Source organism: Tympanuchus pallidicinctus, unplaced genomic scaffold (genome assembly GCF_026119805.1).
Source record: "Tympanuchus pallidicinctus isolate F22 unplaced genomic scaffold, pur_lepc_1.0 scaffold7, whole genome shotgun sequence".
NCBI lineage: Eukaryota > Metazoa > Chordata > Aves > Galliformes > Phasianidae > Tympanuchus > Tympanuchus pallidicinctus.
In genome coordinates this window covers 20409527-20437191 of record NW_026294791.1, presented here as the reverse complement: position 1 = coordinate 20437191, position 27665 = coordinate 20409527, and the positions used below count along the sequence as shown (strand labels likewise).

General features: G+C 40.9%; 2 long non-coding RNA genes across 12 annotated transcripts in view; one reads left to right on the top strand and one right to left on the bottom strand.

The window, feature by feature from the left end:
- Positions 1-15385, top strand: part of LOC128072494 (uncharacterized) — a 56827-nt gene extending 41442 nt beyond the window's left edge. For 8 of the 11 annotated variants that reach the window (XR_008202292.1, XR_008202294.1, XR_008202287.1 and 5 more), the window contains 2 exons: positions 4436-4486; positions 8483-8755. This is a non-coding gene — a long non-coding RNA (uncharacterized LOC128072494). Of the gene's footprint in view, positions 1-4435; positions 4487-8482; positions 8756-12219; positions 12383-14636 lie in introns of those variants that run through there. The other 3 variants (XR_008202286.1, XR_008202293.1, XR_008202295.1) reach the window with 3 other exon arrangements.
- The window catches only part of LOC128072497 (uncharacterized), a 28034-nt gene continuing 15701 nt past the window's right edge, over positions 15333-27665 (bottom strand). The window contains exons 2-4 of the long non-coding RNA XR_008202298.1: positions 25631-25761; positions 19619-19722; positions 15333-18310 (exon numbers count right to left, since the gene is read on the bottom strand). This is a non-coding gene — a long non-coding RNA (uncharacterized LOC128072497). The remainder of the gene's footprint in view (positions 18311-19618; positions 19723-25630; positions 25762-27665) is intronic.

Below are 27665 nucleotides of genomic sequence, written 5' to 3'. Positions count from 1 at the left end.
TGGATACAATTTGAAATGCTCCACTTTCAGAGTTCATTCACTGAACTTTCTTGGTTGCATATGTACAGTTCAAAAATCATATCAGAGAACGTTGTGTCTGGTGATGGGAGGTACATTTAAGCTTGTATGATCTAACTATAGCTTAGAGTGCAAGAGTTAATCTAGTAAAATATTGGCTGATGTTGTGACCTGCTGGAGAGATGAGAGGAGAGCAGTGGGTGTTATCTGCCTTCTGCGAGGCTTTTGACACTTATCTCCCATAACATCCTCATAGGTAAGGTTAGGAGTTGTGGAACAAATGAGTGGACAGGAAGGTGGGCTGAGAACTGGCTGATGGCACAGCACAGAGGGTTATGATCAGCAGTGCAGAGTCTAGTTGGTGTTCCCCCAGGATCAGTACTGAGCCCAGTCTTGTTGGACACCTTCTCAGTAAACTGGATGAATGGATGGACAGCATCCTCAGCAAGTTCTGCGACAATACCAACTTTAAGGGTGCAAAAGCTATCCCAGTAAGTAAAATCCTTTGGTTACTCTGTGATTCACAGCTGGTTTGTTTGCTTGTTTCCAAAACCAGGTAGTTCAGGTTTCTTATCTTTCCTTCCAAACTATCTCAAAGTTATGCTTCACTACCAAAGATTTTATAGATACTTCATTTAACTTAATGCCTTTGTACAGAGTTTTAGTGGTCTTTCCTGTACGCTTCATGCTGTAATAACAACAAAAGCTTAAGCTGACTTCAGAACTTCTGTGCTCAGCCCTGCACAGATTCATCAGCAGTATTGTTACAACACTGGAAAACTGGCAGTTAATCTTTCCTACTTCCCAAACTGCTTTTCCCTTCCCTGTGGGCTTACTAGCTCTTTCTGCCTTACCCTGTCCACGTCCTTAGATCTGTTTGAAGGGAGTTGTGGACCCATCCTCTCATGTCCTGGTTAAGAGCCCATTCCTGCAGGGGCTGTGTGTCTGTTAGCCTTATGACCAGAGGAGACTTTACAGACTGCCGCAGACCTGGAGGGGCAACTTTGCCTCATCCCTGCTATCTGCCCCTAAGTTCTGCCTCCTCTTTTCTGCAGACCTTGGGTCAGAAGAGCTGCAGTGCTAGGAAAGCAACTGTGAGGAATTCTGTGGCAAAGAGGTGCTTTAAAGAAGTAAACTTTGGAAACACAGCTGATTCTTACTACTTTAGTTGCAGCCAATGGCAATAGAAGGGATTTGATTGGGATGAGTGCTGAGAGTCCTTCTGCTGTGCTGTGCCAGGTACCCAACCATAAACAAACATGGGACATTTCATTTAAACTGAGAAGTTGATAGCGTTGAACGCATCTATTTGTATAAACTAGCTGGCTGTCCCTTTGCCATCTCTAATGTAAATCTACTAAGGCATTGTGAAACTTCATTTAGTTTAAGCTTGCCGTACTAACTAGTGCACATAAAACAAAAAGGGTCCTTTCTAACTTCCATACCATTTTTCTACTGAGTTATTTGTTGGAAAGATATGTTCCTGTATAATTACATGTGGTTTTCTTAAACCTTTGCAGTTGGTAGCTTAATATATATTTTGTTGTACTTTGAGTACAAAGGATATATTATGCTTTTGTTGGCATCCTTACTAGTCAGTGTGCCAACTGCATAATTTTGTTCTCTGCTATATGTCAGGATTCGAGTGCCGAGGGCTCAACAGGTGGTGCTGGGATAAAGTTCTGGCAAATCAAATAGGTAACGCAGTTATTTCTTTTGTCAAATTATAATTGAAAACAGAGACGAGTAAAATGAAACTCATGTTTTCCTGGTGCAAAACAGACTTTAGAATTAAATTCAAATCAGTTCGCATGACGAGTACACATTACTACCGGAGTTTGGTCTGTAAATAAACATGCAACACCTTAGTTTTGATGTAGAATAATTCATTCTTTGCAAATTTAAACCTTAAGCGTCAGCATTTAAACAATAGCAGAGGGCCTGAGTCCTCCATGACTCTACTGTCTTTGTCATATGTATCTTGCAGAAAATGTGCCAAAAACTTCAGGAAAACTTTGAAAAGATTTAAATCTAAAGTCAGAGAATTTGAGACAGTCTGTGATACATAACTCAAATGTTTAGCATCATTTCCTGCCATATTGTTTTCTAATCATTGCTCTAACTGTGATCCCAGCAGAAAATGGAATAAATGCACTGGAAATCCCAGTGAATGTGCTGAATGAGGTGCTGCTTTTTATATACTTGTTTTGGATGATGCTTATTAACCCTAAAACTGTACACATGGGTTAAAACCCATTCTGCAACAAGAATACAACAGATCATGGAGGCATAGTTTGGTTTTCCAAAATTGCTTATCTATGCACTTGGAAGCCTTTTCACTTTGTTATTGTAGCTGATGTTTTTCAGTGAGATCTTTTCATTTTCCTCTGAGGACCTCTCTAAATGTAATACATATAATCTTATCTACAGCTCCTACAAACATCATGGTTTTAGTTCTCTGTTTCTCCTCATTCAAAGGGATTTCTTCTGAGCTGTAGTTTTCTGACTTTGAGTTCTGTTTCAACATATCTGAGCCCATCATGTACCAAAGTGGCTTCCAGCAGCGGCCTCCAGTTCCTCACACTGGTCACAAACATCTCTATGATACTTTTAGGCTCTTATTTTACTGCAGGTTTTGCCTTTATACGTGACCAGGTGATGCATCCTCTTCTGCCACTTAATAAAGTCATTCCGTAAGTGATTGTCAACTAATTAGCATGAGAAAAGGGTATCGCATTCAACTTAATTATTTTTATGTTTTATTTTCTGTTGTTTAGTCCAAGCAGACTAAAATAGCTTCTTCTATAGCAGTAGGAGAGTGCAGGACAGCAGGTCACAAGGGAAGAAACTGACGTGTTTGGAGGCCGTCTGAGGAATTTCTCTGGCGTTAAAGATCTGTGAGACTTTGCGGAAAGCTGGGTGTGAGCGCTGGAATGTTGTGGGGAGGGGATAATGCAAGGCCAACCAGACACAGGTAACCAGATCAGGTTACCATACGTATCTGCTGCACAAGGTTGAGATCCCCTTGCAATTGGAGAGATGGTTGTAGGGAAGAATGTAATTCTGGTGCTCTGGTTATTTATTCATGTATTTATTTATGTATTTATAAAATAAGCATGTTGGATATTTATCTTAAACCTCAGGTAACCGTTTAGGAAAGAAACAGCCGAGAAGCTGATAATGTACCCCTTTCATTGACAAAAGATTGATGCCTTGCCTGGCCGGACTTCCCAATAGTCAAACACAAGCAGCACGTAGCCCAGCGTTTATCCAGGGGAGCTGAGGCCGCTGCTCCCACACTTTTTTGTGTGAAATTAATTCAGCCATGTTGAAACTGGGAAAGATTGGAAAACATGGTAAAATTGCTTTCAAAAAAAAGGGGGAAAGCAGCTCGTAAGCAGTTTGTGCAAAAATATGTATGCGTGAACGTTTCTGCTGACCTTCCTCAGGAGCCATCTGTCTGCTTGTCCTCTGGGGAGCAGGTGAAGAGTTCAGCTAATCCTAGTTGTGAAATGAGAATCTGCACTAAGAAACAAGCTCCTGGAATTAAAAGCTGTATTATTTCATGCCATTCTATTGCAGGAAAAAATGGCAGATTCTTCAGTGGCACTCACAAATGGACTAATAGCAATTTTTTTATTTTTATTTTTTAGATTTTTAATAGCGCTAAAAATGTGAACAGAACCTGGCCTTTGCTCTTTCATGTACAGCATTTGATTGACCGTGATCTCAAGATGTAATATTGGTTTTATATTTATCTCTTAAAAACTGGTCTTCCTATGTTTGTTTTTTTTTGTTTTTTTTTTTTAATACTTTTGCTCTGCACAGTTGTTTGCCATGACTTTCAGTGAGGGTGCAAAATGAAACACAGACACTTGGAAGCAGAGGAATGTTGGGGGCAGGGTAAGAACGTGAAAGCCTGCGTGAAGTGGTGTTAGTACATACATGTGTCTCACTCCTAAGTCAGGAACAAGATTTCCAGTTGTTTTTGGGTTCATGTACAAAAAGGCATGATTTCCACTGCCAACAACATCTGAGTTATTTAAAAAAATGCGAGATAAAAGCAAACAGTTCAGGACAGGAGAAGGACAGATACCATTTCTCCTCTCTACCATTCCTCTCATGGCTCAGAAATGTATACTTATTTATAGTTATATTTTCATCTCTGGGTGATGAACTGTGTTTTAGCTACTCAGATCCCTTTTTCCATCAGTGTAAGCTCAACTGCTCACGCTCAGCACGTGGGTGTTACCCTACTTTTGTCAGTGTCTGCGTGCAGTTCAGTTTACCTGCTCTTCTTTGTCAGGTAACTGAACCCTGACAGGGCTGTGTGTACCCATAGGCTACAGTATCACCTGCTGTACCTGCCCAACTTCGTGCTTTTTTTTTAATTTTCTTTTTTTTTTTACAATGGCAGCTGCACTCACAGGAGCAGAGCTGGCAAGGACTGCTAGGTTCAGCCACCCAGGTATGTGTTTCTGTGAGTGAGTGGGAGTCCTGGTCTGCAATTGCACCGGCTGTGTTTTTTCCCACACCCTGCTTTCAATCTCACCTCTGTGCCATCCCATCACCATACTTATGGTTTCCCATTCCTGCCTTGTGTATCTTGAATGAATGCTTTTTGAATGCCCATTTTACTTGTCCACCTTATTTTTCTCTCCATAGTTTCATCTTTATTTATTCTCAATACATCATGTACTTAATTCACACAAATTCCTGTTGAGTGTGAGAACTGTTTATTAAACATAAAGCATAACTGTAATATATAATTAAAATATATTCTTATATAATCAATATATATGATATAAAACATGATATATGTATAAAAATCATATATCATGTGAGGTAATAATTATAAATGTCTTATTCTCAGATATGAATTTAAATGACTATAAACAAAAATAACATGGCATGTATAATTTTCACACTCAAAGGTCTGGGCTTCCTTCCTACCTTCCCTTCCTTCCTTTCTCCCTTCCCTTCCTTTCTCCCTTCCTTTCCTTTCTCCCTTCCATTCCCACCCTCTCTCCCTTTCTACCTTCCATCCATCCTTTTCCTTCCCTTCCTTCCTTCCCTTCCTTCCTACCTTTAATCCCTCCATCCCTTCCCTCTTTCTCTTCCCTCCCTACCTTCCCGTCCTTCCCTCCCGTTCCTTCCTCCTTTACCTACTTCCTCCCTCCCTTCCTTCCCTTCCCTCCTTCCATCCTTTCCTTCCTCCCTTCCTTCCTCCCTTCCCTCTCTTCCTTCCCATCCTTCCCTCCCTTTCCTTTTTCCTTCCCATCCTTCCCTCCCTTTCCTTTTTCCTTCCTCCCTTCCTTCCTCCCTTCCCTTCCTACCTTACTTCCCTCCTTTCCCTCTCTTTTTTTCTCCCTTCCTCCCTTTGTTCCCTCATTCCCTCCCTCCCTTATTTTCCCTCACTTCACCTTCCATGCCTTCCTTTCCTCTCTTCCTTTCTTCCCTCCTTCTTTCCTTCCTTCTTTCCTTTCCTTCCCGTCCTGCCTTCCTTTCTCCCTCCCTGCCTCCCTCCCTGTTTCCTCCCCTCCCTTTCTGTCCCTTCCTTCCCTCCTTTTACCCCTTCCCTTGCTCCTTCTCTCCTTTCCTCCTTTCCTCCTTCCTTCCTCCCTTCCCTTCTTTTCCTTCCTCTCTTCCCTTCCCTCCTCCCTTCCTTCCTTTCCCTCCCTCCCTCCCTCCCTTTCCTTCCCTCCCTCCCTTCCATCCTCCCTCCCATTCTTCCTGTCCTTCCTTTCTCCCTCCCTCCCTTCCATCCCTTCCCTTTCCTACCCTCCTCCTTTCTTTCCTTTCCTCTTCCATTCCCTCCTTCTCTCTTCCCTTCCCATTCTCCCTACCCTCGTTTTCCTTCTTTCCTCCCTTCCTCCCTTCCTTCCTCCCTCCCTTCCTTCCCCCCTCCCTCCCTCCTTCCTCCTTCCTTCCTTCGCTCTTCTCTTCCCTCCTTCTCTCTTCCCTTCCTATTCTCCCTACCCTCCTTTCCGCCTTCCTTCCTCCCTTTCCTCTCTTCCTTCCTTTCATCCCTTCCTCACTTCACTGTTGCCCTTCCCTTCCCCCCTCCCTCTTCTTTCTTCCTTTCCCTTCCCTTCTCTTCCCCCTCTCTTCCCCCTCCCTTCCCCCTCCCTTCCCTTCCCTTCCCTTCCCTTCCCTTCCCTTCCCTTCCCTTCCCTTCCCTTCCCTTCCCTTCCCTTCCCTTCCCTTCCCTTCCCTTCCCTTCCCTTCCCTTCCCTTCCCTTCCCTTCCCTTCCCTTCCCTTCCCTTCTCTTCCCCCTCCCTGTCTCTTCCCTTCCCTTCCCCCTCCCTGTCTCTTCCCTTCCCTTCCCCCTCCCTGTCTCTTCCCTTCCCTTCCCCCTCCCTGTCTCTTCCCTTCTCTTCCCCCTCCCTGTCTCTTCCCTTCCCTTCCCCCTCCCTGTCTCTTCCCTTCTCCTCCTTGCTTCCTTCCCTTCCGTTCTCCCTCCCTTCCTTCCCTTCCTTCTTTCCCTCTCTTCCCTACTTCCCTCCATGCCTTCTTTCCTTCCCTCCTCCCTCTCTTCCCTCCCTACCTCCTCTCCTTCCCTCCCTCCTTTCCTTTCCATCTTTTAACTTTCTTCCCCTCTCCTTCCTTCCTTCCTGTCTTCCTCCCTTCATTCCCTCCCTCCTCCCTTCCCTACTTCCTCCCTTCATTCCTCCCCTCCCTCCCTCTCTCCCCTTCCATGTTACATGTATGCTTTTTCTATAATTTAGATTCACATTAAATGTATGTCTCTACATAAATATTTAAAATGGAAATGGAAATCAGGCTAGGTTCTCCCCTCTCTGGGTTAAGTTTCATTTCTGCAAATTGTTTTCTGCCCTATTTCTTTTCCTCTGTCTCTGTGCATCTAGACATTTTCTTGGCATCTATAACTCTTCTGAGGTTTCAGAAGATCTTCAGAGAATTGCTGGTAATTGACCTGTTTGGATTGTACATGACTGGCATTTGCTAAAAGATAATACAACCCTGCATTTTGTTAAGTGCTGGTTGCGATATTAACTTGTGGGCAAATCAGAATAAAGGCTCAAGAGACATTTAGACAACTTCATTTTTTCCTTACCGTAATCTCCATTATAAATGAAGCACTTTGGTCTCAGCTTAAGACATTCACATATTCTTTAACTTGTCAGCTCTGTTTGTTCAGAAATGAATACACCCACTTTGTTTCTTTTCTTTTTTAAGATGTTACTGTACACTCTAGAAGAACAATCAACATAACATCACAGTCAAATGATTTAACCTTCTGCCACTTCTCTAACCACTAAAGAGTTCCTGCCTGCCACTGCTAACTGGGTATTGGAACATGTGTAAATGTTTTCTGAGAAAGCGGGATTATCCAATGTAGTTAAAGCTTATGTTGTCTCCTTAGGAAACAGGAATAATTAATAAGTCTAGGTCAGCCCTATCCCAGAGGAGTCTGAATAAGCCCTATTTGTTTTAGGTTTTCAATGTAACAAACAAATCTTGCCCCTGGCTACGGTAGTATGATTCTGGAGGAACATACACGTTTACCGCTGCTGTGATTTCATAACAACCAATTTCAGCAAAGTTCCTCATATTAGCGGCCTTTTTAAGAGACAAAAAAAAGTTAAAAATGAAATTAGAGCCTAAAAGCAATGTATTCATAGAAGCCAAATGAGCACGTGCCATCTTCTTTGTATAACGTAAGAATTAAATACTGCTGATTGTTGCAAGTAACAGTGAAAACTCACCACACTGCCTTTGGGCCTGCAATAACCTGGAAGCTAATTAGCTGCAGAGAGGGCTTTTTATATTGCACTTTATATTAAATAAATTCAGCTCAAACCCATAGAGACCAATAAGCATTTTTAGACAGCATAGCTCAATTTCACCCCAAAATTGATCAAGCTACGTAAGAGTCTGGCTTATGAGATGTCTGATTAATGTACTGTCTTCCAATAAAGCAGGTATTTAAGATAAAAAGAGCAAATGAGAGAGGAAAGTAGAGGAAGTCTTTTCAGTGTATTTTTCATCATTTTGTATCTTTCTTGGGATTTTTATTTTTTACCTCTGAGCTCTGTCACACTGCCCTAAAATGCATCATTTTAAAACCAGAAGCTGATATGATCAAGTGAGGAAAGTACAGAAAGCATACTTAGCACTCTATTTCATGGCCTATCCAAATATCTCATTACCTCTCAGCCAAATCTAAAGATGTACATTAACTAGAAAAGTATGCATGCAAAGCACTGCAATGCTAGAGTGAAGAGCACAGTAGAGATGCCAGTGAGGAATTTCTGTGAGGGCAGAGAAGTTGTGCTTTGCTCACAGAAGCACCAATTAGGGTGCACACAGATCAATACACCAGTCACCAGAAAGAGCATATGCCTCACCTGGTAAAAGTGATGAAATGGCATACAGTAACATCATTTACCATTAAAATGGCAAAACGTCTTAAAAGAAAACCCGTTCCTTCCAAAATAGGTGCCACGTATGTTGATAATATCTGGCAGCGAGTGATGTCTTCAGAGATCTAAGTACCAACAGGAGGATCCTCAAGCCCACCTGCGTAATTCACATCCCGTCCACAGAAAGCTACTAAACAGAGCAGAGCGTGCAACTGGACCCACCATCAGCGATTGCTTTACCCCATACTTTTATACTTTTCCGATATCTTTATCCCAAATCTAAAATGAAGGAGTGGATACCAGTGGGGTTTTACAAAACTATAATAAAATAAACTTGTCCCATACTTAATACCAGCATGAGTCGATTCTTATTTTGGGTGTTCAATGTAGAAATAGTAAGGGTCAAAATTTATGCAGGAAGAAGGTCAGTGAGATCTAATAGCTCCTCAAGTTATGACTCCACTAATTAACACTAGTATAATCTTCATCAGAATAGCTCTAGTCACAAATTAACAAGCAGGCTGTTTCTTTACCATCAGAGAGTCTCAATTATTCCCAAATGGAACCAAGCTGGTTCCACTACTTTCTCTCAGGTTGGATAAGGCAAAGTTGACGTGTTTTGATTTTCAGACATGCAGAATGGAATAGTAAAGTAGCTAGGCTACTTTATTCACGGGCAAGTGTTTGGCACTAACATACAACCTTATATTATAACCTAATAACCTCATATTCTAACTTTTTTTTTTTTTTTTTTTTTAATACATGCTTAGAAGTTTCTCAGTTTCAGGACTAAAGTAAGTCTACTGCATCCTGGAATTCCTCTATTATGAAAACTCCTGTTGCAGTGTTTATCTTGCCAGTGTGGTTGGTGGTCATTGGTCATGATATCTCACAACTGGCATCATCCTATATATTACCACTGACAAAGTTTAGGCTGAGTCCAGTGGACACAAAGACAGTGGGAAAAAAACCACAATTCCACAGTATTTTTGGAAAGCTGAAGCTCATGAATAAAATGAACAGTTAAAAAAAAAAAACAGAATTCCTGCTGTAGTCAATCAAGAACTTTTGTTAATGAGTTCCAGACAGTCTTACATTTTTTAAAAAGCATAAGATTTTGGATTTTTGCCATTTAAATCAGCAACTACTGTATAAATTACATTTGTAAGACCCATTGGCTCCAACCAGAGAGACTGAGTTATGAAAGGACCAGGTAAGAGGAAGTGGAAAAAAGGACAAGCTATAGAATATCTGTGAGTAAGATGACTAATATCACTACATATATGAGTTCCCATTTCTTTGGCTTCTTTCATGGATATTCAAAGATAACAGGAGGACAGATTCAGAAAGAAAAAATAAAAAGAGAGACAAATCCTGCAAAGGAAGGTCATATTTACAAATGCTTAATATTACTTCAGGTTTATAGGAAATGACTTATGAGTTGCTTTTTAGCATTAAGAGTTTTTCATGAATTTTTCAGGAGAGATGGCAAGATTATTAATGAACTAATAGCCATAGGAAAAAAAATTATTTCTAACAGTCTCCAAAAATCTAGCAGTTTCACTTCTGTCAGTTAAAATGAGGTAATGTAGCAAAGTCCCAACTATGAGGAAACATGAGCAGATTTTTAGATCACAGTTAAGATTCATGTTATATCCCATGCTGTGCTGAAAGGGAGATCTTAACCAGTTAAAAACTGCATTAAAAAAAAAAAAAAAAAATCTCATTTCTTTGTTTTTTTCCCTTTGTTATACTATTTTTTTTAATTAAAAAATGTTTTTTATTCCAATACTATATACATTTTTCTTGTCATACAGATTACATTTTTCTCAGCTTTAGTAACGAAAATAAATGTTTGCTTTTGTTTACAGCCAATTTCTCTTACGGATTCAGAATCAGAGTATATTAATTCTAAATTCACAGCTGGAATTGAGGACAAGGAAGGCATAATGAAATATATTTTTTTCTTCTAATTAGTAGAAATGTTTCTACTCCTTTTCTGTCTTTGAAAATCTTGGTAAACTTCTGTCTTTCAGTTAATCTGGCACATTTGTTTGAAAAGAACATGTGGCAAAATGGAAGAACTTTCAGTTAACGTTTCATTTTGCTGCATTTTCTCACCATCTTTCTAGTTTGCCAAATATGCACTGATCTTTTAACCATCACCTGAGGAAGTTAACAAACTCATAAGCAAGGTAGATGGATGCGTATAAAGGAAGAATCATCAGTCACTTGTTGACAAATAAATCCCAGAGCAAATACCAAAATATTTAATTAAGCATTTAGATCTAGTTTGTGTGTTCCTTTAAGCTAATGGTTATTCACTCATTCAGTCACAAACAACAACGCTTTTTTTCATACCCGAGTCTTCTCTGGTGGCCTATCACACTGCACGGAACATTTTCATATAGATGTACAGTGTCATTCATTAAAATGTATTTCAACATTTAAGTGTACGTTACTTTTCAAAAATGAAGACGCCCCCTGCTAACCTCCTGCGAGAGCATTTGTGTTTCATCTTTAACATAAATTCGTCGTGCTTTAACACAGCCCAACCTGCACCCAGGACAAGATTGCTTACGAACGCACTTCTCTTCCGCTTGTTTCCTGCATGTATTCAGAGCAGTTCTGTTCAACGTCACCATTTTCTGTAATCGGGACTGCCTTCTTTGGTTACTTAGAGGGGAATTTTATCCCCAAAGCCCCACAACTGATGTTGTTTGTAATGCTACAGCTGTCATGCCACTAAATCAGCTTCCAGGACAGTGACTACTGATGCAATGAGCAGACAATTTCTGCACTCCCTCAAAATGACCAGGAGAACCAGAGATGTATACTGGAATATATTACCTTAGAGCAAATTCAAAGAATGTGAATCTCTCTCATGTTCACAAGACCAAACTCCTTCCCCATAAATGTAGAAAGCTCTTGAGCATTTGGAGAAAATTAAACTAAATACATCTTGCCAACAGCAAATACTCAAAGGACAATTTTTGTTTTAATTACTGTAGACATAGAAAAAGGAGTTATTTAAGGAAGTCTGTCAACTAAAAGCTATATATAACTCCTGAGGAATTCCTTAGTGATTTTCCTGGTTAAACAGATTTCCTTAAAAATACATTCGTTTGCTGCACAGACTGGAATTATTGTAAAATGAAATAGATATTTTTTCAGAAGTCTAATGTGACTTGCAATGCTAACACAGCACGCACATCCATTGGACAATTTAGGTTTGTCGTACTGATCTTAAAAAAATGAGTAGGCATTACAAAGCCAATGTTTTTATCTACGGAGAAAAAGGGCAGAATGAAGCGTTAACCACTGGAGTTGAAGCTCCCCTCCTCTCACTGATTTCAGTAAGCATTTTTCCAGATCTGAACATTTTTGTTATGTTCAGTGGTATTCCATTCAGGGCTGTGATATCCACTGAAGCCAAAGAACAGCAAAGTTTCATCCTTTAGAGACTCCAATTTCAGCTAAATTACCCAGGGGGCCATTCTCTGAATTAGCATTGCAGAGTATGTACCAGCAGTGAGGGTTCTACTGAGCAAGGAAACAACAAGAGCAACAGACCAAAGTGCACACAGTCCTGATTCTGTGCTATCATGAAGGCACACACACATATACATTTTAACCTTTTGCTTCCTTCCAGATTCTGGGATGAAATTCTTACTCAGCTTTACATTCGCCTTAATTTATTTCATAATATTTATGTCAAAATTAAATTTTAAAAAATGCTGGTTTTGTAATTACCTTTGTGAAGATTTAGAGTTTATACACAATTTATAATTGAATGCTACTTTTATTTTATAGCACAGTGCCAGTCTGCGCTGTTGTGAAAGACCTGTGAATAAATATTCATAGGGATGAATTCAGAGGTGATGGGCAGCACAGACCGAGGAAAAGGAGCCCAGAGTCTGTGCTGAGGTAAATCATGAAAAGAGGAAACAGAAGAGGAAAAGCAGCTAAGTGAAAGGTATGTAACACCTAATCTAAGGCACATTTCTCTCTCCTTCAGCACACACAAAACTTTTACCAGTTTCTTTTTATGGTTTTTGAATGCCCACATTACCTGAAAGTGGAATTTATTGTGCTGAGTGTTAAACTTTAAGTTTTACAAATAAGCTTCTTTACAAAAATATTTCTTATCTGTAATCTACATCATCAGCTCTTACACTACCACTAAGTTCATCCCATTGTCTCCCAAGACGGTTACCATGAACATATGTCAGAATATATGTCAGCCTCAGAATTACACATTTGTACTAGAGTGACTATTTTCTGTTCCTTATTCCCTTGCCTCTATTTTAAATGTATCTGTATGTTTGCTTAGAACTTAGCTTCTGAAACAGAAGGACAAAATGAGCAATTCTGACAGCTGTGCAAAGATTTCCATAATACAGAAAATCTAAATGCCTCTTCAATCACTTTCTCAATGAAAACATCCCAGGATCAAAGAAATCCAGGGAAAGAGGAAAGATTAACCTAGAAAAGGCAAATTAGCAATTCAAGTGAATAAAGCTGGGTTTGTTGCTTCCTGCTTCAACAATATCCAAAGATCTGGGCCTCAGTGCTACAGCTTTCACACGTGTACAGGGTGGACAGCAGCTTGTGTGAGGTGAATCAGGGCCAGCACAATTGTTTGTAGGAGGAGGGATGCATGGTCCCCGGCAGCTCAGAAGTGCCTTTTCTCTCTGGTTTCATGCAGCTGACATACCGAGCAGAGGCACCAGAGAGAACATGGCGCTGTTATGGAAATAAATGACTTTGCCGACCCAACGGAAGGAGGTGGGAGCGAAAAAGCATCCTCACCCCCTGCCCTGGCAGCTGTGTAAATCTGTCCCTGCCAGGCGAGCTCCGGGAGGTGCTCATCGGCCGCCTCCCCGGGAGTCAGTGAGAGTTCAGGTGCTTACTGTGTCATCAGGCTTGACCTTCAGATGCGACACTGCCAGGACGTTTGTTTTCCCACAGCAGTGATTGCTTCAGTCAATTATTATTGCCCATCCTAGAGTGCAAACACATAAGGACTTGATTTACAGTGCAAAAATGTACATCCTGAATTTGTTTCCTTTTTTGTTTTTGGACTGTCGGAGCATCTCCACCTTAAAGAGATGACAGCAAATTACTTCATAGGTAAATATAGCTATGTATAGGAAGGATAAATAGCAGTCATTCAGGTCACTGTGGGATGAGCGTTCAGTATAGCTTCAGACCAGTTGTGTCAGATGCGACTATATATTTTAAGCTTTTTGTTTTAAAATTTTTATTCTTTCTGCTTTTCTTTGAAGAAATCATCATTAGCAAATTTCTCGATTTGGAAATCTAACCTCTAAATCCATTTTAACACAGATTTAAGATTGCGCATTCAGTTCTTTAAGCAATGTTTAGGTACTACCAATATACTGAAAGATAGATGAGACAGCCTCATGGTAATACAGCTTTTAACCTTTCCTCTCCTCTACCATGACGGCGGAGAATTACAGTAAATGATGGTTACCTTGTCTGCAGTATGGACAATTGATTTGACCTCACTGCATCTGATGCTCTAATGGACTTTGTGGCTGAATCCCTGGAGATATAAAATATGTCCAAGTGAATTGGGGCAGGTTAAAGAACGGACCTGCTTTTCATGGCTGGCTCAAGCTATAATAGATCTCCCGGTTGTTCTGAGAAGAAGATTAAAAATGATCAATATCCAAATCATTAAAAAAAAAAGTGGTGGCTTCTGTAAATCTACTGTAGGTGGGTTTTTTTTCCTGCTAAACACCGGAGGGGGGTGTCTGGGTTGATAACATGAGTTTCTATTACAAATGTTTACTTCTGTTTACTCTCTAGTAGCACGCTCCTTTTTATATTAAGAATCAGACACACAGATGGCGTGATTCAGCACTGCTTTCCTGAAGTCATACTTGTTTACACCATGAAGAGTCAGGCCTTAGGTCTATTTAATATAGATGAAATAACAATACTGTAATATATTTCCTGAAGCAGAAAATAAAATCAAGGACAGATTTCAGAGAATGATGGCAACTATGATAACTGTGACTGTCCTCACAGTTCTGCTAGCCACAGTGTCTAAGACAAAAATAAAGGTCTAATTTAGTGAAGGAAAAAGAAAAAAAGATTTTTCCTTGGCTGCTCTGAGTCCTTCATTTGGCAAAGTGCAATTCAACATCTTGTTTATCCTTTCCCACCCTCTAAGGAACATGTCTCTGCTCTTTTCCCACCAGCATGTAACAAAGCTCAATGTGAGTGTAAGTCTGTCCAGCCTCTGGAGCAGCTAGGAGAAAAGCTTTCATGCCCCACAGCTGGGAGCTCACCCACAGACCTTCTTCTCTACACACAGCAGCAATGGGCCAGGCAACTTCAGTGGGCTCATATGTATGCACACACTTACCTTCCTGTAATACCCAAACATTAAGAAGACAGATCTACAGCTGATCCATTTGAGGCATGCATGTATTGGGTTTGTATTGCACTTACTGAGTAAACTTGAAATGTGGAGGAGCCCAAATCTCTATTCTGGACAGTTTGAGGTTGTTTGGATCTGACATTTCTGTGTGTTCACTGACAGAAATAAGCTCATTATGAAGTTGTGTTGGAAGATGGATGCCCTTTTTCCAAGTTTTGAGAAGTGTCTAGGCAGAGTAATTGGACTGCATTAGATAAATCAAGTGAATGTGAAAAATCTTCATTAGAAGGGAAGAAATATGTGGTTTTAAGTGCTAAGACAATTCCACATAACATTAGAGTTTGCATCTACACTCACAGTACGCAGAGAGATTCATGCAGATGTCCAAAAATTGAAAAGGCTTTAAATGTATTTTATCTAATTGTTTGTTGAACAGTATTTACCTTTTGCCTTCCACAGGTTGTTTTGAAATCTGAATGTGTAATAACATCTCTGAATGTTTTAATTTAAGCTAATGTGCTATTCCTTTATGCAAAAAGTAAAGGTATTTTGAAACTCTTTGCGGAATACTCTGAGATTGTCCATCCTCTGTGTGCTAGCACTGAGCTGAATGCCTAGCATCCGTGCATAGAAGAGGGAACAACTGCTGCCCCTCCGATCCAGCTATTCTTGTATCTGGAAACATTGTCAGGTGCTACAAGCATCACGCCATCTGAAAGGCCAAAGTTGAGTACTACGTTATTGGAGTAGATGACACCTTATTCTTATTCTTCAACAATTCTAACAACTTAGAGTCCCTCGTTGTCCCTTTATGAACACAGATGTCATTGTGAGGGGGGGACAGCCAAAATGACAAGAAGGTGACCTGTCAGTGAACTCAGGAGCAGGTGAGGCCTGTCAGCTTCTAATTTGAAACTGGTGTCAGTCCTGAGGAATGGCTGGTATAATCACATTTGTAACTGATATCCCATAAACGCTGCAAACATTCACAGTGCGCCTGTTATGAGTAATATGAAATTAACAATTCGTGTTTATGACACAAGACACCGACTGAATCAAGTAGGTCTCCGTAACTGGATCAGCTCCGTCTGCCTTCTAGAGCAGCGCACTGAACTGCTTCAGCCAAGCCAAATTACTGTGTGCTTATGTTACAATAGGCATTGTATTTATTTTGAAGACAAACTTTTGTAACTAGGTGTAAAGTGAGGACCTCAGAACTAGCTCCTAGCTCAAGTAATTGCATATAAAACTTCTCTTGCTCAAGCCCAGCCATTAAGATGTTCATGACTTTTAAGTTAGAATTTGGGACCTAACAAATCACATGTTGTAGCTCACATTTTCTAAATAACTGAAGGGAAGGCTCTGTGTAAATCTTCTCTCTCAGACACATAAATTACCAGCTGCATGAATACTGCCATTAAGACATGCAGACAAGTGCAAGGGGTGGGGACAGGGCAGGATGCCCAAAAGAGGTGGAGTTACAGAGAAAACAAGGCATTTGCTCACTGAGTAATTTATGCCTTTTCTGCCTTCACTGTAGCTGAGCAAGAATGAACACCATGAGGCAGTGTGTCAGGCACTGTCATTTCACTACCATTGAGGCATTTTTCTGCAAATTAAGTGTTTTCTTCCTATTTCTAATCATTTCCACCTGATTTTTTTATAAGGAAAAGTCAAAATTATAGTATGTGAAGCAAAGATTTGAAATGAAGTTGCATTCCAGGATAAACTGAAGCTCAAGTGCATTTCTCATTTGAAGACAGCAAAATCTCACAATCCTTTGCATAATTATTTCCAATCCAAACTGACAGGAGCCCTAAAGTTCAGTTCCTTTCCTGACTGCACTGCTGCTAAGCTTGGTGCATAGATCAGAAGGTCCTTTCCAATGACATGCAAAATAAAAGAAGAACCAGACAAAAAATCTATTTCAATTATTACACTGGGATTTAGTTAGCAGAGCTGAAAAAATGTGAGCCCAAATCCCAGCTAGCTAATGGAGCTTTCTGAGCAGTTCTATACACCTTCATACAGGCAATCCAGTGGAGCTAACAGCCTGTTGTAGCACTCTTTATTGGTAGGCAAATAACACTCATTTCCATTTTCTACAGAAGAACTGCATCCCACAAAGCTTCAGCAACATAACCAAGGCCAGGTACAGCATTATAGCTGTGGTTCAGACACTGACATCCCTTGTCCTCTGACCCAGCACTGACACAACACACTTCTAACACTGCCTAGTTCAAGTTGCTGGCCATGAATACCACCTAATCAGCAAAGTAAAAGTATGATTTCAAAACCAACCTACAAAACTGCTTCAACCAACCTACCAAACTCCATCGTACCTAAGAAAAGGCCTAGCTCTAAATTTCACAATCACACTCCACCACCTAAAAACACTCCTGTGAGAAGGATCCTTGACTTTCATGAGTCAGGGCTGGAAGCTGCACCCCACTGCAGTTGATGCAGTCATCTCTCAATGTGTACAACTTGTCATGTTACTCCAATGGCACAGCACAGTTGTTCAGTTCGGATAAAGTAATGTATTGGAATTGTTGAATCAAGGCCTGATTCACTGACTGATCACCTGAAGCAAGGACTGGGCCAGCTTTAGGAACACAGGTGAAGGCAATTCAGCTGTGTGACCTGAAGGAGTGGAACCTGGCTGCATCTCTCTAAAAGCCCATTTAAGGGCTGACTAACACTAGCAAAGGATCTCTTTCTGGAAATCCCTCCTCTGCGGAGCTTTTCGTTGCAAGCCTAAATTTTTGGATACAGGTGAGCATTCCTTCCCTGTTTGCTCCTTTGCTATATCACTACGGTACTCTTTCCAAGTGTATTTTGTTGACTGTACAAGTGCAGAAAACTTTGGTAGCTGTTCAGAGCATTTCTAGAACCTGGTAACATATGTTTCAGTTATCCTCCTACTTATACAGGTATAATTATTAGAATTCCCCACATGGTTTATGAGGAGAGCTGTGTAACAAGGCCCAGCACAACAACCAGGTCAGCTCCAGGGGCTGATGGGCAGTGGCACCACCTGGGAGCTCTGGGCACAGTGCCTCGACTGGATTGCTGCTGTAGCTTACCTGTATGAGCCTTCTAAATCACTGGTCATATAAAATGCTCCTCTGCCGAATTGGTTATGGTTTTGATATTGGCTGTAAATATCCATTATCTTTTGATTTCCTAGCTAAGCAAGCTTGAGTGTGTTTATGTCTTCTATGGCTTTCATTAGAGTAACACTCTGATCTAGCATAATATCAGAACAGAGGAACTTATGATTATTGATAAACACTAATATTAGCTTCTTACAGACCTTCCTTGTGACCCTTGTACTGCTTGTACTTGTAAGGAGCAGCTGGCACCCCTCAGCTCAGCCCGTTACCTGCAAGGATCCCCTGAACACCTTGCACAGGCCATGGCAGTACTGTAGAAAGGAGGCTGCAGTGGGCAATTCCGAGCTCCTGCTTCCAGTGCTGGGCCCCTGTGAGGCTGCCAGAAGACCAAAAGACAAGATGAAGAGAAAAAAAAAAAGTCAACAAAAAACTGTTATCTTTTCTCAAAAACAGAAAGTAGAAGAATGAGACTCTGGCCTTTGTGGTCAGAGAAGACTGATCTGAAGATCTTGAGAAAAATCCCTATACACAGAAAGAAGCAGCAGAGCACATCCGTTTTCATGACAGAGTTTGGTAATATTTTGAGCACTGAGGTCCTGCACTTCCTTTTGACCTCACAGCACGACTTTCTGTTCATACAATTAATATTGGGGACGCTACCGTTCCCACCAACTTTCATTTTTAAGATAAACAAAATCACTCCTTTCAGGGTAATCTTGAAGAAATGAATGAGTGGCAAACTTAAAAGCAGGCTTACCTAGTGAAGAGATGTAGAAGGGAAAATGGGAATATAAATGTATGGCCCAATTTTAATTTTATTCATTTCTAGTACATTAGGGTAGGCAGAATTGGAGTAGGAGAAAAGGAAGTTTGACTTTTGGGGTCTTTTTTCTATATCATGCTGAATGGAGAGCAATGCTACACATAAGCTCACCGTGTGGGAGATGGTACTTGAGCATGAGGTGTTTCTCTGACCAGCCTGAATCAAGGGCTTGAGCAGCCTGTATCTCATCCAGCTCCTGTAACTGTTGTCTTTTGGGGATTTTATTCCAAACTTCATGAATATTTAGCAAGGCTTCTGAAATAAACTGGCACTAGCAGTATACACTGAGACAGTGAACCAATGACTGGGGAACTAATCTGTTTCAAATCCTTGCTCTGCTCGATTCCATTGCAGGTTTAGTGATGAGTTCATAAATAACAGCTGTTTGCTGACCATGGCTCCCATACACGAATGCCCTAATCACTGAAGATTATTTTTTTTCCCCCTCTATACAGAAATTCCATCTGCTTGAGAACGTTTCCTCTCAAAACCAATGCATTTACAAGGTTAGTGCTAGTTTTGGTGACTCAGTATTTTCTTTAAAAAGAATACCACAGTATTTCAGTCAAAAACCATAATCAGCATGAACTCAAATGGCACAGATTCCTAAGCCCTTGGCTGCTTGGCAGCCTGCGTGCAGCTCTGGGGCAAATTTGAGCGCTGCAGCAGTGACCAGCAAAAAGCCCTTGAAGCAGGAATTAAAGCCATCCATTAAGCAGTGTTTATATTTACCGCGAGGTGAATTACAAAACTCCTTGTTTTGTAAGTGTTTGAAATTTGAGGGCCTAGGAAAGCCATCTGGGAATGGTACCTTAGACACAAGCTGTTATAACAGTAGCAAAATTCATGGCTGCATCTTACCTGTTGGAGCCCTTCTTCTCCTACTTCCCCAGGAATCAGAACAGCAGAAGCAGTGGGATGCCCACGACTCGCAGCCTTTCCTGTTTCTTCTCACTGGAGCAGTCCTGCAGAAGGACAATATAGATTTATTCAAAGGAGACAGCATGGAAGCAGACCTGAATGCATGTGACAGAGCTGGAGGCATCCCAGTGTAATTAATGAGCAGTGAAACAAGTAGTTATTTATGTTGCACATTTCTAATGAACGGGAATTAGTCATGTCTTTAATTCTTAGGTGGCTATTTATGCTGCTTATCTGATATCTGAAAGGAAACTGTACTGAATATTTTCTACTCCAAGGAGGACTGGGTGGCTAAAACAAGATCTAACTTGTGCTTTTGGCAAAACATTAGGAAACTAGTTTCCAATTTTGGAAGTGTCTGGATGTAGTTTTCCATATTTTTTGCTTTCTTTGAGTTTTCCTGACTTCAGTCAGGAGGTGAAATGCCAGAAATACCCAGGGACAACATATCTAACAAGACCGCTCCCCCATGGGTGTAGCAGCCCGCCGGGTGTTTTTCCAAACCACCCCTGAACTCTGAACCTCCAAATCATTCACAGATCTCTTCCACTGGGAGATGAAACCACATTGCTGCATGGCTGCAGGAAGGAGCGTGGTGGGGAGCCGTGAGGAAAGCTGTATTTTCCATTGCCTTCCTGAGCTGGGATGAGTGGTGGCCACACTCACTGCATCAACCTCTGCTCGTGCTGGATGCTGTCAGGGATATGCACTGAGCAACATTAATTCTGTGGTCACCCAGAGCGTGAGCACTGCCCTGTTTCTGCTCCAGCTGAAGCCTGAATGGAGCTGGGCTGGGAGAGGCCTCCATTTCCCATTACACGATGGTATTTTCTATTAGACTCTAAAGCCCTCTGTCCCTGATGATAAGCTGGTTTTTATTATGAAATATAACAGTTGTATTTTACACAGCTCTTCTGTACAATGCAATTTACAGAGTTCTTCTGGTGGCTCTGTCATTGACAGTGTGCCCTTTAAAGCAGGACTTGTAGCACACTGAAATTTTCATGATTCTAAACTAGCTGGAAAAGAAATATTTCGATGGCTGACAATTCCAGTTAGGTAACTATTATTGAAGTGTGTACAAGATTGCATGTCAAAACATTTTTATTGTTAGCTGGTAGGGATCACACTGACTGACAGCAGCAGTTTAACAACTGAACCACAGCGCAGTTTGTTATTGTACCTGTTTCTCCATAGAACAGCTCTATATTTTAGCAGCTGCTATCATTTTTAAGTTACAAAGCCTGTTCCCTCTCTCCCACTTTCAGTACCTTTACCAAGTTGGTACGAGTGAGTAATAAAAGGAATTTAAAGTGCTTTAATTTTGTTTTGTTATATGGCATTACATTACCATAGCCTCTTAATAACATAACAAATATATACAGGAAATACAGCTGAAGTGAGTATAGAATCATTGAGAGGAGGAGGGGATGTTAGGTCAGGTTGGTGGGGGCTGGTTGTAGTGGTTTTTTTTCCTTTCAGAGGCAGGGCAGAGGGTGATTAAGACCCAATTGTGCTCTTATAGTTATGCAGTTGAGACACTCCAAACAGAGAATTAAGTGGAGTTCTGCATCAAGCTGAGATATTAAAAGGAAAACCACTTAACAGAGCAGAAGAGAGACAGTCAACTTACAGCAGCACAGTAGTTTTTCTCACAAAAAAGTTGCCCTTAAATTCCGCTGGCATTACTCACACACGACTTACGCTTGTGCAGCCCGCAGGCGCACTCCGCTAGGTGGCGGGGCAGGCGCTGCCTGCTGGCTTCCCTCAGCTGCTGCCTATGCCTGTAGCACGAGTTCTGTATTATGCGTGTGCTCAAAATTTGTGATTTGATTGTTATCCTTATATTAAAATATTACCTGCAATCACACAGCCTTCCTGAAAAATCCCAAATTCTTTGCCTTGAGATTTTGTAAGCCATGTATGTTGGTTACTTACCAAAAAGTCTTTCATATGACCACATCTCGAGGTGGAAGTTACTCCGATCTGCTGCTATGAGCTGCTATAGCATCTGTATATTTATATTACTATTTTAAACCCCCCCAAAAAAAGTTGTTTTTAATGTTCTTACAGTCTACCTCAGCACAAATATCACAAATAATCACAAAAACTGCAAAGGAGAATGTTTGAAAGCTACAGAAAAGTTTGGGACTGGAAATTTCTGTTTAGCTGGGTGTACTTGTTCATTTAAGCAGAATGCTTTCACAGGCAGTGATGCTGACTATGCTGCCAGCATTGTGCCCATGCCAGTTCTTGCTTTGTCTGTTCACACAGATAACTGGGTGCACTGTGGCCGTGACACATGGCTGAGCTGCACTGCTGGGCTCACCTGAACGTGTTCCCACATGCAGTGCCCTGCTGGCACTCTCACACAATGTCTGCCTTCCACCCAACATCGTACTTCAACACCATGGCATGGCTGCAGCAGCTGTTGCTGGAGGACAAATACGGAAAGGAAATGGAAAGGAGGTGGTGAGCAGAAAAGTAAAGCGGTCTCAAATAAAGAAGCTCTTTATTTTCCATTTGTCTTTGAAGACTGGTGAATGTGCACCAACTTACTTGCATAGCTTCCACACGAAGGAACTGACTGTTTTGAAAAGGAATGCAAAGATTCACATTTGGGCAGAAAGATTTCAAAGCAGTGAAACTGCTTGGCTCTTAAAAATGTTTTTTAAAAGCAACATTAAAAACTATAATAGGTAGCAGCACAGATAAGACAGCATTAATGAGTACAGTCCTTGCTGGTAAACCACTGCTGTGCTTTTGAAGTAAAAATGTCAAACTGTTTTTGTTTGTTTGCTAGGAGTCCATCTCTAGCTTCCTCTTATTTTCATTTGAATGGGATTTGGACTCTGCCTGTCACTGTGAAGTAGATTGGAGAAGAGTACTGTCAACACAGATGAAGATTCAGTTTGAATAAAATTAAAATAATTAAGTTCTGTTCAACATCAGTTTGGTTCTGCTTGAGTTGCCAAGACTCCTTACACAATTTGGGATGGGAGTTGGGCTTTTTTTTGGTAGATTGTGATTTCCTTGGTTGGAATGCTATGTCCAAAACCACCATCCAGGAGAATGAAGGTCTTCCACCCAAGGGTAATGTCTGTTATCTCCAACATTCGGGATATTGTGTCCAAAACAGGAGATATCAGCTTTGGAGGAACATGATTTCAGAGTATTAAGCAGTTCCAAAGGCCACTCGGATTTGATCTCCTAATGCCTGAGATAGATACAAGCCTTGAAAATGACCCTCGACACTCTGGGACCTTTTCTGTGGAAAAAGCTGAAGCACCCAGGGGTGTATCCTTGACTGTGCTGCTGAGTCAAATAATTACAGTGCTCTAAATGAAAAGAAACTTTGGTTAATGTAGAAGAAGAAAAAATAGTATTAAGGTTGACAGTTTGTGAACATATATGCTAAACATACGCATGTTCCTGTACAGCAGGAAAAGGAGTTAGAGAGCAATTTTATATCCTAGTGCCTGGGCAGAGCAAGGAGCTGAGGAGACGTGCAGGAGCAGCCCACAGCTCTGCAGCGTTGGTCATGCTGCTAGCAGCCTGCTGGTACAGCCACGCCACCCTGATATGCTACTGCAGCCCAGCAGGCTGCCAGGGAACTGCTGTGGGAGCTGGCTGGGGCAGCGACAGAGCCCAGCCAGTTCCCTGCCATCTGCAGCAAGCTCAGCAACACATTGAAGCTGGCTGAACTTACACCTTGGGATGGTTCAGTGTCACGTGCTCAGAAACAAGAAGCTTTGCTAGACGGTCCCAGCAGCACAGAAATGCCATATGGATCTGGTAGAAGTGTGAATTTTGTCTCAATTACAGATAATCCTAGCACTGTGCAAGCAAACACCTTGATGAAAGGTAGGGACAATACATTTATTGGCCTTGTTTAGGCATCAACATTAGGGTTTTCATGGAAAAATGCTTCACAGAAACAAAGACAGGATTTAGCTTTTCCTACCTCTCTTCATTTCAAAATTTTCATTCCTTATCTTGCATAAGTTCACTGAACAGTCACTGTGGCTCATCTACTGTATAAATGCTTGCAGATCACACTGTGCTGTGGGATGTTTTTCCACAGCATTTAGAATGTGCAGCTGCATATGGGAATGTAGGAGGGGTCAGCATTGATGGAGTTCACATTTAGCACTGCCTACTGGAATCCCAAAACTAAAAATGAGCCAGAGGAGAACAGCAGCACTTTGCCTTCCATTCACTTATGGTCAACAAGCAATTCCAAAGACCTACGTCTGATTTCACAATTCTACACAAGCACCCTTGCAAATCTCTTTCAATCCACAGCAATAAATTTGTAGGCACCTGATGATTGGACTGAGATCTGAAATGAACATTTACTTTGGTCCATGAGGAATGTACCAACTATCTATAAGCAGTATCAAAATCAAAACTATCCATGGATTTGAAAAATTCTGTTTGAAGAGAACAATCAGAAGACGTATAAGCATTCTTAAGTTTTTCTGCCTCTCGCTGATTTCAGTACAGTCAAATTGAAGTCAGATTGTAAATGCTTGTCCTTAATGTATTATTGCCACAGACACTAATGTGCCAGAAGTATTTAACAGTAAATTGACATAGCATTAGGAGCATGAATTTGAAACCGACACAGTTTATATGAAACCTACAGCAACTTTGTGATCACAGTTAACAAATCCAGAATTTTCACCAGCAAGACAGACACCCACTCAGCTGCTGTGGCTGGTTTGTTCGCGATTTGCCTTGTGAATTCGGATTACAGCCACAGCACTCAGTAGTCACGTAAGTGATGACTTCTGGGATAAGGTGTTCATCAGATGATAGACTCAAACCACATAAGAAGCCTCAATCTTTTAGTCAAAAAGCAATTTTGTACTTTTTTTCTAAGGGCTGGGTTCTGCATGAAGTTCTTGACTAAGAATAGCTCACCCTGCCTGTCCAACCCATGGGCTGCAGCAGTGCTGTGAGTGGCCCCATACAACCATCCCCACACAGCTCTGCCACTCACCCGCTGACCCCAGGCACTCCCTGCTATTCCATCCATGCAGTACTGTTATCCCATATCCCTGAAAACATATTGGGCAAATTCATCTTTTTTTTTTTCCAAATGTCACAGATATTTTCCCTGTTATACAGATAGAGAATAACAGACACACACTGATGTGGATGTTGCTGTCTGTATCGCTTCTGAATATCTCAAGCAGCACACCATAGAGTTATGCATATGCCAGTCCTTACAATCTTTTTTTATTTTTGAGTGCAACATGAATTTGGGTGTAATCAAACTATGGTGAGGTCCCCTTGCAGTCAGAGGAGCAAGATTAAATATGGCTGTATGAGCCAGCACTGATCCACTGAGAAGTGGGCAGTCTGGACCACAGGTAAGTGTGATGTCAGTTTCCATGCTGTGAGTAATTATGTAATGTGCCCTCCCCCTCCCTCCCCTCCCCCCATGGAGGTTACCCATATTGTCCAGAGCTGCTAGCACTGGATTTAGCTTAAAATCCAGTTTTAGCTCCTCTTATAATTGGATCCAAACTTGTATTTCATATCAAAGCATGTAATCCCATAACAATTCTAGCTGTATGGAACAAATGAACAAATGAATTTAATTTAAGTGGTTAAAAAAAAAAAAAAATTAGTGGACTGTTGTTTCACCTCCACAGGAAATACTTATCTTGTGATTGTGTTAGTACATGTTCCTGATCCTGATTCTACAAGGTTGCAGTGTAGACTGTGGGTCTTAGAAAACCGATCTCCAGTCAAAGGGTCCCATCATTGATTTAACATTTAACAAGAAAATGACATTTGTCAGAAGGTCATGCAGCCAAACTTGCCCCTTCTAGATACAAGAAGTGAATGCTGTATTAACAGCTCAACATATTTTCAGGTATCTTTAATCTCTTTCCTTGCACTCTGTTCTTCTATTGGGCAGTCAACTAAAGTCAGACTCACCTCACTGGCCCAGAAGAGCAGCCTGCATTTAGAGGCAGAAAAAAATCCACATCTTTACACTGCTGACCTTATTGTTCTACAGTCTGTTGATTGCAAGTCATCAAGATTCAGCAGTTCAGACAGATCAACCTCTGGAAAAGAGAAGCAAAAAGAAGGAATTAACCTTCTTATATATACAGGATGAGGACACTACCTCAACTGACTGACAAATGCCACTCAATTTTGCATCATATGAATGTGCTGGGGCTGCAGGGCAGCACTAATTAGCACTTCCAGCTATTTGATTGCTGTGGGCAATGGAGATGGGAAAGCAATGGGGGCAGGTGGAGCCCATGGAGGTGGGATGAGGCTACCCTGGACAGACACCATCCCAGGCTTAAATGTCCCTCCTTACAGGGGCAGGTGCCCAACAATTTGCTCAGCTCCAGCGCAGAGCAGAGGGAGCTGTTCTGAAAATTCTAAATGAAGAAGAAAAATAACGTTTGGCTAGAAGAAGGAATTTGCAAAATTTCATAAACACATCATGGGGATTTATTTAAATACTCTTTCAAAACTTGCATAACAAGGAAGTAGATGCAGATAATTTTTATGCATCTCACCAACACTACAAATAAGACCCATTTTTCAATCACAGTATTGAAAATATGTTTCCTCCCTTGAGTTACACGTAGTCAAGATTGTCACAAGGGGATTTTTTAAAAAATTCGTTAAGCTGAGAATATTTAAGTTAACTTTCAGAAGATCTGTCTATGTTTCACTGTTTTAAGTCTCCTTTCGTAATTATGTTTAATGCAATCTCTGCAAAACAAATAAGATCATTCATTTCCCATAGGCATTCACCCACTGCAATGAGCTCAAAGACAATGGCAGAGATAAACAGCTGAGAGTGTACAGCCATGTCCTTCAGCCAAGCAAACCCCCAGTTTTTTTTTGTTGGTCCTTTACAGTTCATCATTCAGAACTGTCACATTTCTCACCTCACAGAAAGAAAAGTCCCACTGGAGGACATCTAGCAGAGCTTTCTCCCCCTCACCAGCAGCCTTCTGCTATGCACACAAGCCACAGCTTAATGCAGATGCAAACATTTCTAACAGCTTTTCCTTAAAGTACCTGCTTGTCACTGGCTTGGCTATTTTTGATGTTGTTATACTTTTGAAATGAAACTTGAAATTCCACCTTTCTTTCAAAAGGGAGTCGAAATTCCCTAGGAAATAGTTTCAGATTCTTTAGGAATGTTTGCATTTTCACAAGAATCAAAGAAACTAAACGTCTACGTTATATGTCTAAGTTACATGTAATTTAACAAGGGTTGGATTAACACAGAAATAATTCAGAAAAGTATATGCTTGTGATTTAATTATTCAATTATTCCCTTCTACTATTCTTAATAAATATTTAAATATTGCAGACAGCAAGATAAGTGAAACATCAACACAGTGCAACATGGCACTGATTCAGGATGCACCATTGGATACTGGACTCGTCAGGCCTTTAGGACACAAGCTAGTCAGTGAACATCAAGTATATTTTTTGATGAACTATTTGCAAATGAGATGTATTCCAAATGTTTGCTCATTTAATTAGAACATAAAAGATGATTTCCTTGGCTGGACCTTGCTTCTGACCCTTCTTGCCTCTGTGTGGTTTGTACGATTCTTGGCTAATGAGATATAGGATATGTACTAAACATTTACACATTAAAGGCATCCTTCATTCAGCATGAAGGTGTTGATACATCAAGGATACCTCAAACATGCTGAGATTCCAGCAACTTGTCAGACAAATTAGCACCTTACCAATCGGGGGTAAAATTGAGTTTCACGTTTCTCCCTGGTGGGAAGAAAAAAATCAAAAATCACTGTAGTTTAATACTTTCTTTGTAAATATGAACACAGAAAGCCTTATAACCTCTGTAGTGTAAATTATAGCCCTCACTATCTGATTTTTAATTCATTGGTTTTAAATGATCCTAAGCAGTTTACAGCAAATCTATTGTGTCATATCTCTCTTAGGGCAGACATTTTTCTTCTATTAA